We start from the raw sequence: 13,359 nt of genomic DNA on the forward strand, positions 1-13,359 counted from the left end.
AGGCTGACATTTTTTCTGGTGAATTAATGATCTGTGGATTCAAACTCCTCCTACATGAAGATGATGATCTGCTATGACTTTGAGGAATTGCTGCTTGTAATAGCAACGCTGGTGTCACAACATGGCTCTCTAGCAGCCATCTTCCCATCCAAGTGTCTTCCCCTCTGTAACACCACTGACTTTTGCACTACCAGTGCAGAGGATGAGCACAATATCACACAGCTGAGTGCCTCTCTTTTAAATTTTATGGAACCACACACTATGCAAAAAGGGGAACTGTCACCCTGCCAGTGCTTCAGTATTCGAGAAGAGACCATGTTGCTGTAGAAAGCACAATTCCATTTAAAATGCATTCTGATTGAAGGTTTGGCTGAACATGTCATATGTAATAACAAACACTATTATTAGAGGCTTGCTGAAGTATCATGAGCTGAAAGCTCTAAAGAGTTGAAATGCGAATCCATTGCATTAACACCCTACGTATTCCTCCCATGCAGCAAATTAATACAATGAAGACAGAAATTGTGCACAGCTCACAGAGTGTATGAAACGGGTATGTAGAGGGGGCCCAAATAAAGCCCTCACCACAAAAACATGCAGCAGTTTTTTGATTAATTACCATCATGACAGCCACAGCAGGACCAAAAATAATGCTGCTGGTGACTGCCATTCCTACATCCTAATATTCCTGTCAAATTTAACACCATTCCCATAAAACTCAAGCCCTCCAGCTCACAGCAATGTTGCCGGCACATCTTGCATACAGCAGGGCTGCCTCCACTGGGGGCTCAGGCAGCGTCCTCCTATGGGAGACCTCTGTGTGCCACTGCACAGCCCTGCCTTCAGGTTTCTATCAATAAGGAAAGTGAAGCCCCTGGTTCTGCTGCCCAAAGGTGAATTTTACCAAACAGAAGAAGAGAAGCTGCAGGCTGATACCACTGAGGTCTGACATATGGACAGTTATGGTGCCAGGCTGACAAAACCACACCAAGCTGGTTGCAATGAGCATCAAACCCTTCCTACAGACCCAACAGCATAGCCAATACTTCAGATAAAATGAATCTGAAGACAAGACTGCCATGCTTCTGCAGAGATTAGCTGCCTGCAAATCCTACTTCATCATCTGCAGGAATTGGGCACTGCTGTAAGCACCACAATTGTATTTCATCCAGGTTTTTTTTTTTTTTGTTGTTTTGTTTTTTTTGTTTTCTCCCTCACCCCCCTGCAGCCATCTAGGAGAAATTCTGTATTAGGACAAACGTTCAAAATGCTACACCAAGGTTAGGTCACCACCAGCAACAGAGGACACACCAGAGATTATGTGCGTGTAACACTGCAAAAGCAGCAACCAATAGAACCAAACAGTGTGGCATGTGTTAGGTGGGGACACTACTCTAAGCAATTGCTATGGCATAGAATTTTAACTAAATAAAATAAATAAATTTTAAGTCCGCTAACAAAACTACTGTGATGCCTATTCTGAAGCTTTATTTGTAATCTTTTCCTATCAACAAAGGGGAAAAAAAAAAATAAGCATATCAACAAGCAAAGTGTAATTCAATCCATCTTGCAACCCTGACAATCGAAGAAAGAACTAGTGGGAGGCCCTGTGAGCGAAAAATCAATATTGCAGCTTTGTGCCGTGCAAATGTGAATACTGCCAAATAGCAGTGCTTAGGGTAAAATGAACTGTTTTGCTCCATTTTCTCCTCTCTGAACAAATGATTTTGAAACGACAGCTTTTTTTGGAGCTATAAAATGTCAAGCAATAACTCCCTGTGCTTTAGGCAAGTGATTGGAATAAATACCTCTTGGCAACAGGTGCAATGACTTAGGACTGAAATTCATTTACATTCAGGAGATAATTCCTGATAAACAGATGCACTGCCACAGGATGGAAGTCTGAAAGACTGGCATCTTAACACTGCTGCCCAGTTCTGCATTATTCCAGGGCTTTTCAGACATAAGTATGTTGCTCTGTCAATAATTACTGTTGTCACCAATAAATTTGTATTTCCAGCACAACTCCTCACAAGTACTTGCAACATTGTATTTTCTAACCAACCTGCCTGCATTCAGCCAGCTCTGCTTGCTTCACTATACCTTGCAAAAATGTATTTAGTTTGGCTGTCCTGTACAGCTGAAATCACCATTCCATCCTTCTGCTAACTGCCTCAAGGCAAACTGAGTTACGACACCAAAGGAGCAGCGTCTCTGTAAAGAGCTTCCTGATCACCGCAAACCCTTTTGAAGCCAGGGCTGGCACTTCGTATACATCCTGAACAGTGACCCACATAAGATCTATTACTTATCCATTACCAAATACCACATATGCTGCAACTTATCCATTACCAAATACCACATATGTTGCATATGCTGTCTCTGATTCATTTGTACACATGTATGGGTTTTGCCTTTTTTTTTTTTTTTTTTTTTTTTCCAATGAAGGAAGAATGATACCTAATGACAAAAAAAGCATTGTTTCTGTCACATTGATTGCTTTGATTACAAAAAAACTTCCTGGCAATCAAGTTTCCTGCACATTTTATCTGCTCACAAATTAGTTGAGTGCAGGCTCTTTACTGGGGGAAAAAAAAAAACAAAAAAAAAAAAACCACAACAAAAAACAAAATTACCTTCTACAAAATCAACATTTTATGAAAATAATAATAATAAAAAAAAAAAGGTAGAGGGGATGTTCAGTGGTAATAAGCATTCTTTAATCTTTTAATTGATCAATACATATACAAAAACACTGAGAAAAAAAATAGCAAAATGTTCACAAATGAAAATCTTTCCTCTTATACTTTAATCTATGAATTGAAAACAAGCATCTCCTGCAGAAGAAATAGAACTTGGAACCGTGTTTCTGAAATGTATCAAATCCACATTTGGCTAAAAACGCTTTATGTAAGTTCCCAACGCCTTATTTTCCACTGGTTCCTTACTAAAAATGATTTGTCTATAGAAAGATAACCTAAATTTGTCAAAGTCCAAAGGAAAGTTAATAATTCACAGCTTCCTGCCCACTAGCACTCCATCTTTTTGAGCTGTCAATAATAAGAGTGTGTGCTAAGTTCGGTAGATAAAAGTATAAGGAAGCCACTACATTTGAATGTTCACCCCATACAGAGGAAAAATAGTGGAATGTAAACAGGCTAACATCAGTACTTCTCAACATCAGAAGCAAGGAACCTTTGATTAAAACTTAAAGCACTGTGAGAGTAAACATGGAAATACAAAATTATTTCAAAGAATGACGATACTTGAAGAGTTGAGATTCCAAAACAAATCTTTGCAGAAATATGTGTATGCCTCAATGAGCAAGGAAATACTGTTTTTTGTGTTATTTGGCTCTAACAGAAAGGTCTTTTAAAAAGAGCACATCTTTTCAAACAGAATGTTTACAGTTGTCTCTTTCACAATCTCTTTTATTTCACCAAATCATGAAACATGATGATTCAAGCTCGAAACACAAGATGAAGCAATGCAACTTGGGCAGAATTTCAATAATATATGTTGAACAAATGCAAAGCCTGACTAAACCTGTGCTCAGCATCCTCTTAGTTGCTTGGCAAGGTGCAGGCGCGTGCACAGAGGTTGCACAAGGGCAGCCCAACACGCTTCACCATCTGAAAATCATGTAAATTCTGAACATAGGCTCTACAGAGCATTTATAATTCTTCAGAAAAGCCTCGGCTTCCTGCAGTTTCTAAAAAATCCCACAAACTATGTATGTCAAGGGAGACTTTTCTCTCCATCTCTCAGCACTGTACACATTTCATACAGACAAGCATGTGATTTTGTTAAACAGCTTTTAAATTATCCAATACTGGTCAACAGATCACTACCAACAACTAAAATGATAGATGCAATTTAAATGACAACTGTGCTTTCTAATTCTATCTTTGAAGGGGAAAAAAGTCCTTCTGGCAAGCATGTCTATTAAAAGATTACATTGGCACAGTGAGAGCTTCTGATACTGCACAGAGGTCTGGAGTTCACAGCACTGCACTCTTCTTTCACTGAAAGCCACCAGATAGCACACGAACAGCCAGAGCTGCCGCACAGCAGACAAAACCCCACTGTTCCAGTCTGGATAAAATTAGGCAGGAAGCGATCATTTCAAAACTATTCTCCTGTAGCTGTATTCTTTGCTGTTTTAAGTACAGACTCATTATTTTCATTTAAGATGATGCAAGCAGGGGACAGCTAGAGAAAAAAGGATTAGTTATTGAAGGAAATCTATTTTCTAGGAAGAGACATCTTTCTTTTTTTCCTTTTTAACCCATTCAGAAAAATGGGATTAACTGAAAACAATGTACATGAAAGTTCATTCTTGATTGGAACTTTAACAAAGAGGTCTTAAACCCTAATGAACACACTTGATCATTTAAATGCACACATAAATTACACTGAAGCAAGGCAACCATTTCATTGAATAAATTAGCTGTGAGAGGTGATTTTTAGCACTGTTTTCCAGAACTCAGTTTCTCAGACACACTCTGGCATACTTGACTAAGATCTGGAAACCTATCTCTTGCAAAACAAAAATAGGGTTTGTTAGCAATAAGAGCTTTTAGAAATATTAAGTAACTAATGATGGCTTTTTAATGATCAATTTTTACAACTTATTAGACTGTTTCAGTCTTAAGAAAAAAAAAGCATTTAACTTTAAAAATCTCTGTCAAATTTCAGCGTGAGCAGCAGAATTACAATAGTAAGTAATTTTCTGTAATTATGTACTTAATATTCAGTGTTCACAAACACAAAGCACAGCACAGCTGATTAATGAAATTCAGAAGCCTAAGTTACACCCTCTGACTAACCAGGACGAGTCTTGCCTTCCAGGCTCACTGAAACTTATTACAATTTTCCTCGTGCATTTTCCAGTCTCCGTGCAATTCTCAAAAATATCCCTGTGAGGCTCTCTTCAGCCAAAAAAAAGAGCTAAGGCTTACCTGCCTTCTGCACCTTGTTGAATGATTCGGCAAAATCACAAGATAGCAGCAGCATCATAGCTTTTTAATGTGTTGATCCTTCCTGTACAGGGTTGGCAAAGATCTCATTTAAATTTTCCCAAACAGCTCTCACCCCTCATTCAACTCTCCAAGTTGGCTCTTACTTATTTTTTTTCCTTCCCTTTTTGGTGGTGGTGGTTCTTTTGTGGTTTGAGGGAGGTTGTTCTGTTGTTGGTTTTTTTTCGTTTATTTTTTAATAGAAGGAGAGAAAAGAGTGCTACATTGACACAATTGCAGACTGAAGTCCTTCAATCACCCGGAACAAGAACAGCCTAGACAGCAGCCAGGCAAGCTTCCCCACTTTAGTCCATCACATCTCAACTCTATTTTGAAGGAATCACCACTGTGGGAAAAGAGATAGTTTGGTCTTCATGCCCATTTAATCCTTCACCTCCCTGCTGAGGCTGCCACAAGAGTGCTAATTAATGCTAAACTGTGAAAATGGGCTTCTGCACTTTGAATCCCGCCACACTGAAACTGGATAGAAACCACTAATTCCTTTTAATGAAAGTCACCAAACCAGAGCCTGGTTCCTGGCAGCGTGTTAGCAATGCCTACATATGGCAGAAGGAAACCACGTGATCTAAACATTAAAGTCTAAATATCTAGTGTAAAAATATGCATGTTGTTCGGTTCTCACTTAGAACCAAATTTTATTCTCAACTGCACACACCTTTCCATCCCTTTCGGGGGAGCTCCATGTGTGAGAGCAAAACTTTGCCCTCTTGATCTAAAATTATCCCATATTGAAATGGTATTCAGCTGTCAGTGATATTTCTTTTCTTTTGCCAGCCAGATGTCTGTTCTCAGGCTGCAAGAAATCTCCTTTCTTTTTTCCTTCACATCACACATACTTGATACTTTGCCAGCTCACAGAAAGCACTGCCCTTTTTCTTTCTCACCACTAAATACACTGCATCTTCAAAATTTCCCCAGGCAAATAAGTCCCATGGTCTCTTTAAATCCCCCTCCTGGAGGTTATCTCCAGTTTACCAACTGTGAACTCACTGAGCACACCACCTGTCAGGAAGGAGAAGCTTCTGAATTAGAAACAAGCTCTGAAACAGGGAGGTAAGACACACAAAGGGTGATGTGTCAGAAATGTCGTGTCAACAGGATTTCCTGTTGAATTACTTCCTCCTCAGCACAGGACGTTGGTAACTGAATAAAAATAAATATTCTTTTATTTTCTATAAAAATGTATTTGGACAACGATTTGTATTTCCCTTTATCTCAATCATTTTTAATTGGAAACCATCTGTTGAGGGAGGGTGGGCGAAGAGAAAGAAAGGGCTATTATTTCCATCAGTAGTATTCAGAGTGAACAGCTCACAAAAATGACATACTTTTGGTGTTTCTCGTTTCCATCTTGAGGAAACCTAAAGCCTCATCACCTCAGAGGTTGACAGAAACCATGCAGAGATTAACCAACTCTTTGGGAATAAGCGCAATGAGTGAAAGCTGAATCACTCCAGATAACATGGTGGTGTCAGTGATAACCCTTGGTGAGATTCCTAAATAGGTTATATCCTAACCTGACAAAAAAATCAAAACTTTTTCTCTCACTAAAATGCAGAGAACTGGATCAACTCTTACATTTTGTCTAATTTTAAAGACAATGTTATTTAACACGCAACAGTTTAAAAATATTAGATATAAATATAGTCCCAAACAATTATCAGATATTAAATTAAAAAAAAATACAGCACAAATGCTGAGGTGTGATAACATCTGCGACTGTAGCTGTAAAATTATAAAGGGGGTATTTTCTTGTTTACAAACAGAATTATGTATACATTAAAAGGGGAACCAAGCAACAACATAAGAGTTCATATACTCTCTCATTTCAATAAAACAGTAGGGGTGGAGTCAATTGTCACAGTGAAATTTACAGTGGGAAAATCATGTGGTTAATTTTAATGACAACAAGCCACTTCATATGTAAAGAGCATTTATGAGTATACAAATAACAGAGCAATACCCCTCCTTATTCAGTATAGCTTCCAAACTGTTATGAAGGACTCGGGAGTAGAGAGATGACCATGGAAACAAAGGCTCAAGATCCCACTGATGAAACTGAGAACCCAAAATACAGAGTCACACTTTCTGAAAGCAAGTAGAAGAACAATGCAATAAATCTACTTGAAGGTTAATGTGCCGTCACTTCAAATATTCCTCCAAACAGATATGAGACAAGAGTAGCAAGCAATCTCAGAAAATGCCTGTCAGAGTGAAAGGCTTTCTTCCTGACCTTACCTTCTTTGAAATATTTGTGGATTTCTAAAAGACTACAATAGAGAGGAGGGGGATATACCATGTGTAGTTTTTACAATATACCTGAAGTTCCAGCAAATTCCAGGAATAATGTAGTAATCCTGCATAGATACTTGACAGGATCCTCTGAACAATAAATTGCATGAGAAAAGGGAAACTATTTGTTTACAAATGAAATGGTGATTTAAGAAGTCTTAAGGCACTTACACGTTTCTTCCATGCTCCCCGCACAGCAGGGAGTAATAATGGCATCAGAGGTACCATTTCCTGGATAAATAAAGGAGATATACACCTCTGCAACTCTGCCCAAACGCTGTTAACGACCTACAAAGGGATTGCATATCCATAGGCCTCTTGCAAACACATACAAAGGATGAGTGAGATACACTGACAGAAAGGCTAAATTCCACCTGGACTCAAATTCAGAACTTCTGAATTTAGGTTCTGCTTTCATTGCCAGAATTCATTTCCCCTTCTGCTGCAATTGTTACAACATGAGAATAAGGAATGTTCCCAGATCTTAAAGCGAGCTATCTAATAAGTGCTCAAATGAAACATATGAAAAATCAGGATCCCTGAAACCTCTGTGTGCTAAGACAGAAAGTAAACAATTTCCCTAATTATGTGATAGAGTTCCATAATTGATGCTATTTACATCAGAAAGTCACAAAAGGGATGAATACACACCGTAACACACTAGAGAAAGGAAAACTTTGCATTTGCTAATTACTGCTATTTAGAAGTACACATCTAATAGCTGAAAGACCATGTTTCCAGTGTTGTTCATTGATCTTAATAAGACCAATAATAAAAGAAAGGACCAGAAAAATTGCATCAAACCAGGGGGAAGAGAATATAGTAGAATGTTCAAGCTCAACAACAGCAAGCAAAGCAGAACTACTACTCTATTAATACAGATGTGTGGAAGGTAAATTTCCTGAATAATTACCTCATTCTACATGGTCTTTCTCTATACCAGGTCACCGCTCTATTTTAAAAACATCTTTCTCTAAGCTTCTACAGCAAGTATTTCTGGAGGAGGCAGCTGTGAAGTATAAAAGATGTAATTGCTTCACTTTTCTCCACACCAAAACAACACTTTCCTCTGGAAAGTACCACATTCTCAAGATACATAATTTAGGTGTACAAACAGGCGGGTAGCAATGGCAAGTCGGAGGGGATGGTGGGCAAGCTAATGGCTGGGTGGGAGGCAGCAGTGAGACCTGCAGGTTCCCGGGGGCTGACGCCTCCTACCCTGCCCCATTCAGCTGCCTTCCAGGGTTCCACAACTTGTCAATCCATGCACGCTGTTGTTTTTCCAACAGTGCTGAGTTTTATTAATCGAGATTATTTCCAGAGCAAGCTTAGAGTGTGATCAAAGCAGCCCTGATGGCAGTGTAATTGAGGAGGGAGTTGCTAATCTTCTGGGGATGCCAAGAAGGATGGAGAAGGTTAGGGGTGTCTAAGGGAGGCAGGAATAAGAAGGTGTTAGGGTAACCATTTAAATCAGGTATTCTGACAGTCATTTATAACTGAGGATTCAGTCTCCCTTGAAAGCAAATAGTAAGGAAGCCTTTTTTTTTTTTTTTTTTTTTTTTGTGGTACTATTTCTTCTATGTCTGCACTACTCCAAATTAAGTTTTAGTCAATGAGACTAAACAATTCCACAGCAGAGCTTTAATGCCTGTTCAGTCTCTGCCCCCCTGAATTTGAAGTCCAGATTCTTATCTGTTTCAGTAATGCAAAGCCCACGTTAACTTTAAAAACTAAATGCAGGAAATGTTGGAAATGCAAAATCAGACAGAGCCCTGTTTTTCACAAAGATGGTTTTCAGATGCACGAGTCTCTAGAAGGCAACAAGGGTACTTTATGAATCCAACAGAAAATACAGAAATAAGATTATCTCCCACTGAAATGCTATCATCTCTGAATGAGACGATGAGACCCAACATATTACAGCTCATCATAGTATTCATTTTGTAATATTTTATCTACTTGAAAGCAACAGAATTTTAGGTAAGGAGAATCTTAATTACCCCAATTAAGTTCTCATTCTGCACCACTAATATCATTGTGAGCTTTGTCATTAACCTGTGGGATAGATTCCTTAGAATTTAACCTGGACACTCAATATTCTTGTTCTAATGAAAAATACATTAATGAGCTTCATTATTCCACTCCATTTTAGAGAAGAATCTTCCATAGTCAGTTCCCTAAAGAGCCTAATGGGCACCAGTATATTAGTGATCTAGGACTACACATATTAGTGAGCTTATGTTTGGGCCACTCTAAACCTTTGTAGGGACTCAATGAGCCTCAAGTTCAATCCAAAGAATTAGCAACACCCATTGACTCACTTCAGGAACTCTCCGCACTAAAGCCAACCAAACACACACAAACTTTTGAAATTATGACTGAGGAGGTACAAAACCAACAGTCACCATAAAATAAACACAATGAAAACTAAACTAAAATCCCTCCCTATAATTTAAGGATGACACAGATTTTCTATATAGTCTGCATGGAGGATCCTCAACCCATTTCAATTGCTACCTTTCTTCCAGTCATCTACAGGGAAACATTATGGAAAAACTAGTGATCTTCTGTGACCTTCGTTTTACTTTATTAAATGCAGCAGACACTTCATGCTGAATATGAAATAAAAAATATGCAACCTGGGAAAGTACTTCAAGAAAAAATGCCCTTTGGAGGACCCAATTTCAGTCTTGAAATATTATGACATAGATTTGCCAATGACATTTGAATAAAAATAAATAAAAAATAAAAATCTCTTCCATAAATTATTGTGTTCAAAATCCTACTCGGAATTACTAAATTTAGAATAGGCCCTGTAGATCATGATTTAGCCAATGCTTTATTAATTTGGAAAACACATACTAGGAATGCACATGATGTTACATCAGACTAACAGTACTCTCTATCTTTAGCAGTGTTTAAAAAAGAATTTCTGTTTCAAATGTCTGCAATTGATACACACACACAAAAAAAAAACCTCAGAAGTGCACTTTTATTGTACAGTTGTGGCTGATCTATTGTTAACAAAGCCTTCAAGGAGAAAATAACATGAATTATAGAATGGCTTAGGTTGGAAAGTACCTTAAAGATCACCTAGCACCAAAACAAGGGAATAAACTGGTGCCTGCAAATACTATTTTGTCTTTCGTACAGCTCTAAGGATAATGGAGAAAAGTGTCACTTGTTGAAGTCCCTTGCCTTTGAAAAACTCCCTTGGGAGGAGGGGGGATGGAAGGGGGAGTAAGAAATGGTGAGTGCAGATGTCTATTATCCCTTGTAGTAAGTGCAGATTAACAAATCATCACCCAACATAACACTCATTGAATTTCAGTTAGCTGCCGTCTGAGCAACCTGCCTGCAATTCCAAAAGCTCAATGCTGAGTCTGATTTGCAGCCAGTTTAGAGCAGCATCAGTCTGGGATTGTTGTGGCTAGTCATAACAATAGTAACGGTACTCAGATTTGGAAGGGAGGGAACTTACGGAAATTCCTTTCCTTAATTAAATCAGAAAAAGAGAGTCTGAAGTGGCAAATAATAAATCACAAAGAATCCTCAATCTGGTTGTCAAGGAAACTAGTATGCCTCTGCCATAATTGCTGTGAGCCCAATCTTGCCCTTTTTGACATCGAGCCTTATCATGCATTCTGGTCAGAGACTGAGGAAGTAGCTTGTCTGTTCCTCTCCAGCAGCCCTGCACCTAGCATAACACAGGCCTGACAGGACAGGCCACCATGCTGCCCACCATTCGGCGCCACTCCTCCAACCTGCACAGCAGCTAACTGCAGGACTCCAGCATGCTTCCATCACCGCTGACATTACAAATGGGACTAACTTGATTGTGGCACTGAATGGTCTCTGCAGCTGTGTTTACTAGATGGGCACTCATAATTTACTGTTGCTCATATCTTGAGCCTGGTTATCTTGGCTTGCTGCAAGTCCCAGAAACCTCCAGTTGCCCTGGCTCTCCCACTTTCTACGCATGTCCTCCCAACAGATTGTTCCCTGTTTCACTTGTGAATATGTGAGATGGGTATAGAAGAGAGATGTGTAGGGAAAAGGAAGTTCAAAACAAAATGAATACTTCAACAACAACAACAAAAAATAAACAAACAAAAAGAGCAGAAAAGATTAAAATTGATTCACTGCCAAGTAATTTAGTTAGCTGACTGCATTACTGTCTTCCCCCCCACGCCACCAAAGATAATTACCTTTTATAAACATATCTGAAGTTGTTTTTTCCTTTTGCTTTTGGTGGAATTGCACATCATTGCTGGACACACACAAAACTTGGAGCATACACAGTTCCCAGTACTTCAACACCAGGAAGGCCAACAGAGGGAAAATGCTATATTAGTGACTCTATCTCATCCCTCAAGAAATCCTGAAAGATTTTAAAGGAAGTATCTTCAAAGTAAGGAAACAGGAGGAACGACAGGCAAGTACATTATGTTCCCATCTGACTTTAAGCAATAGAAAATCCGCTGAGACAAGGAAAGATTGTTGGGTGGGGGAAAGAAAAAGAATATCTCCCTTAGAGATAAACACTTCCAAAATGGCTTCTAAAGGAAGATCTTGTTTGAAATGCTACAACTTGTTGACTGTCATCTTGCTATTTTAATAATGGATAAATCTGGTCTTAATACCTAATCCGTAAGCCAAGCTTATTCTGAAGAAAACATACCACGACACAGTTTTTCTGCTATAATGTTCAACTATTCCAAGATAAACTAAGAATACTGGTAAAAACTTTTGTTCACCAGATCTGTATATGTTCAATAAAAGAATATTAAGTCACTGTTCCAGATAAGCCTCAAAGCAGAACAAACCCTTCCCAAACTGAACACAACTCCCTCCCCATATTCCTTTACCTTAGAAGTACAATGCAGGTTTTTGGTAAGCTCAGTGAACTTGGACAAAATAATCTTTCAGTTTTGTGACAAAACAGTTCATAATATCACAGCATCACTGGATAATTCAGACCAAGATGGATTCCTTCATTTTTCTATCCACCCAAAATATTCTTTAATCCGAATACCTCTTCCAGATAAAAAGCTAAATTGTATATATGTATTCCTTCATCATTGAAAAACTTATTCTTGTCATTGTCGTACCTGATTAAAAGGTGCAATTATGGATTAATTACAGCCAATTACAATAATGCATATTAGTGACTGTATCACTATATTTGCCTCTAAAATTCAATCACCTTAAGAAAAAAAAACAAAACACACACACACAAATAGCACATGAAAAAGACAAATAAAGGTTTCCAGTAGGGAAAGTAATGCAAAAACAAAGAATGTGCTGTGCCATTTGGGCATAAACATGTTTGTTTGCTATATATGCATACAGCATCCATCTGAAGAAAAAAAAGCCTTCAGCTGATTTACAGATAATTTACTATGGCATACTCTTACCACTATTTTATTCTTATTTGAAAAATTAGTCTGGATTCCGAAACACAATGATGGCAACCTCTTTATTTTTATGTCTTTTGCAATACTTAAGTGATCTTGAACCTTTGGGGCTAAACATCTCCATGACAATCTCTCTCTTTTACACGAGAGTTTGAACATCACTCTTAATGTCATCTGACTGGCTTTCCCAGTGCCACTACATGCTGGAGAACAAGTTCAATAACACCCAGCCCCTGCTCTATCGTAATCCACAGTGAAAAAAATACCTCAGTCTCTTCTGTTGGTAGGAAGCCATAGCAACCTGGTATTTCTCCTCTAAACTGTTTTGCAGCTTGTCAATTTGACTTGTCAATTCTTTGGAATGTTTATATCCTCTGTTTGAACAGACTCTATCCATCATCTTTTTGTCCCTACCTTTGTGCTTAGGTTCAAGCTAAACTTCCAGTTATCATTTCCACTTCTATACAGCTAAGAGCCATACAGCAGGCAGCTCCACATCAAGCACCAGCCACCAGAGCCCTGTGGGCTGGGCTGAGCCAGGCCTGCTACAGGGTCTGATCTGTTCTGAGCTCAAAAGCTGTTTCAGTTTGCCCCTGTAAAACAACCCACAC

The 13,359-nt window shown here is 38.6% G+C and overlaps 1 protein-coding gene across 39 annotated transcripts in view; it reads right to left on the reverse strand.

The window, feature by feature from the left end:
• Positions 1–13,359, reverse strand: part of ADGRL2 (adhesion G protein-coupled receptor L2) — a 373,380-nt gene that overhangs the window by 71,478 nt on the left and 288,543 nt on the right. The gene's annotated exons all lie outside the window — the stretch shown is intronic.

This window comes from Coturnix japonica, chromosome 11 (assembly GCF_054131305.1).
Source record: "Coturnix japonica strain WE chromosome 11, WE-NBRP24, whole genome shotgun sequence".
NCBI classification, from domain to species: Eukaryota; Metazoa; Chordata; class Aves; order Galliformes; family Phasianidae; genus Coturnix; species Coturnix japonica.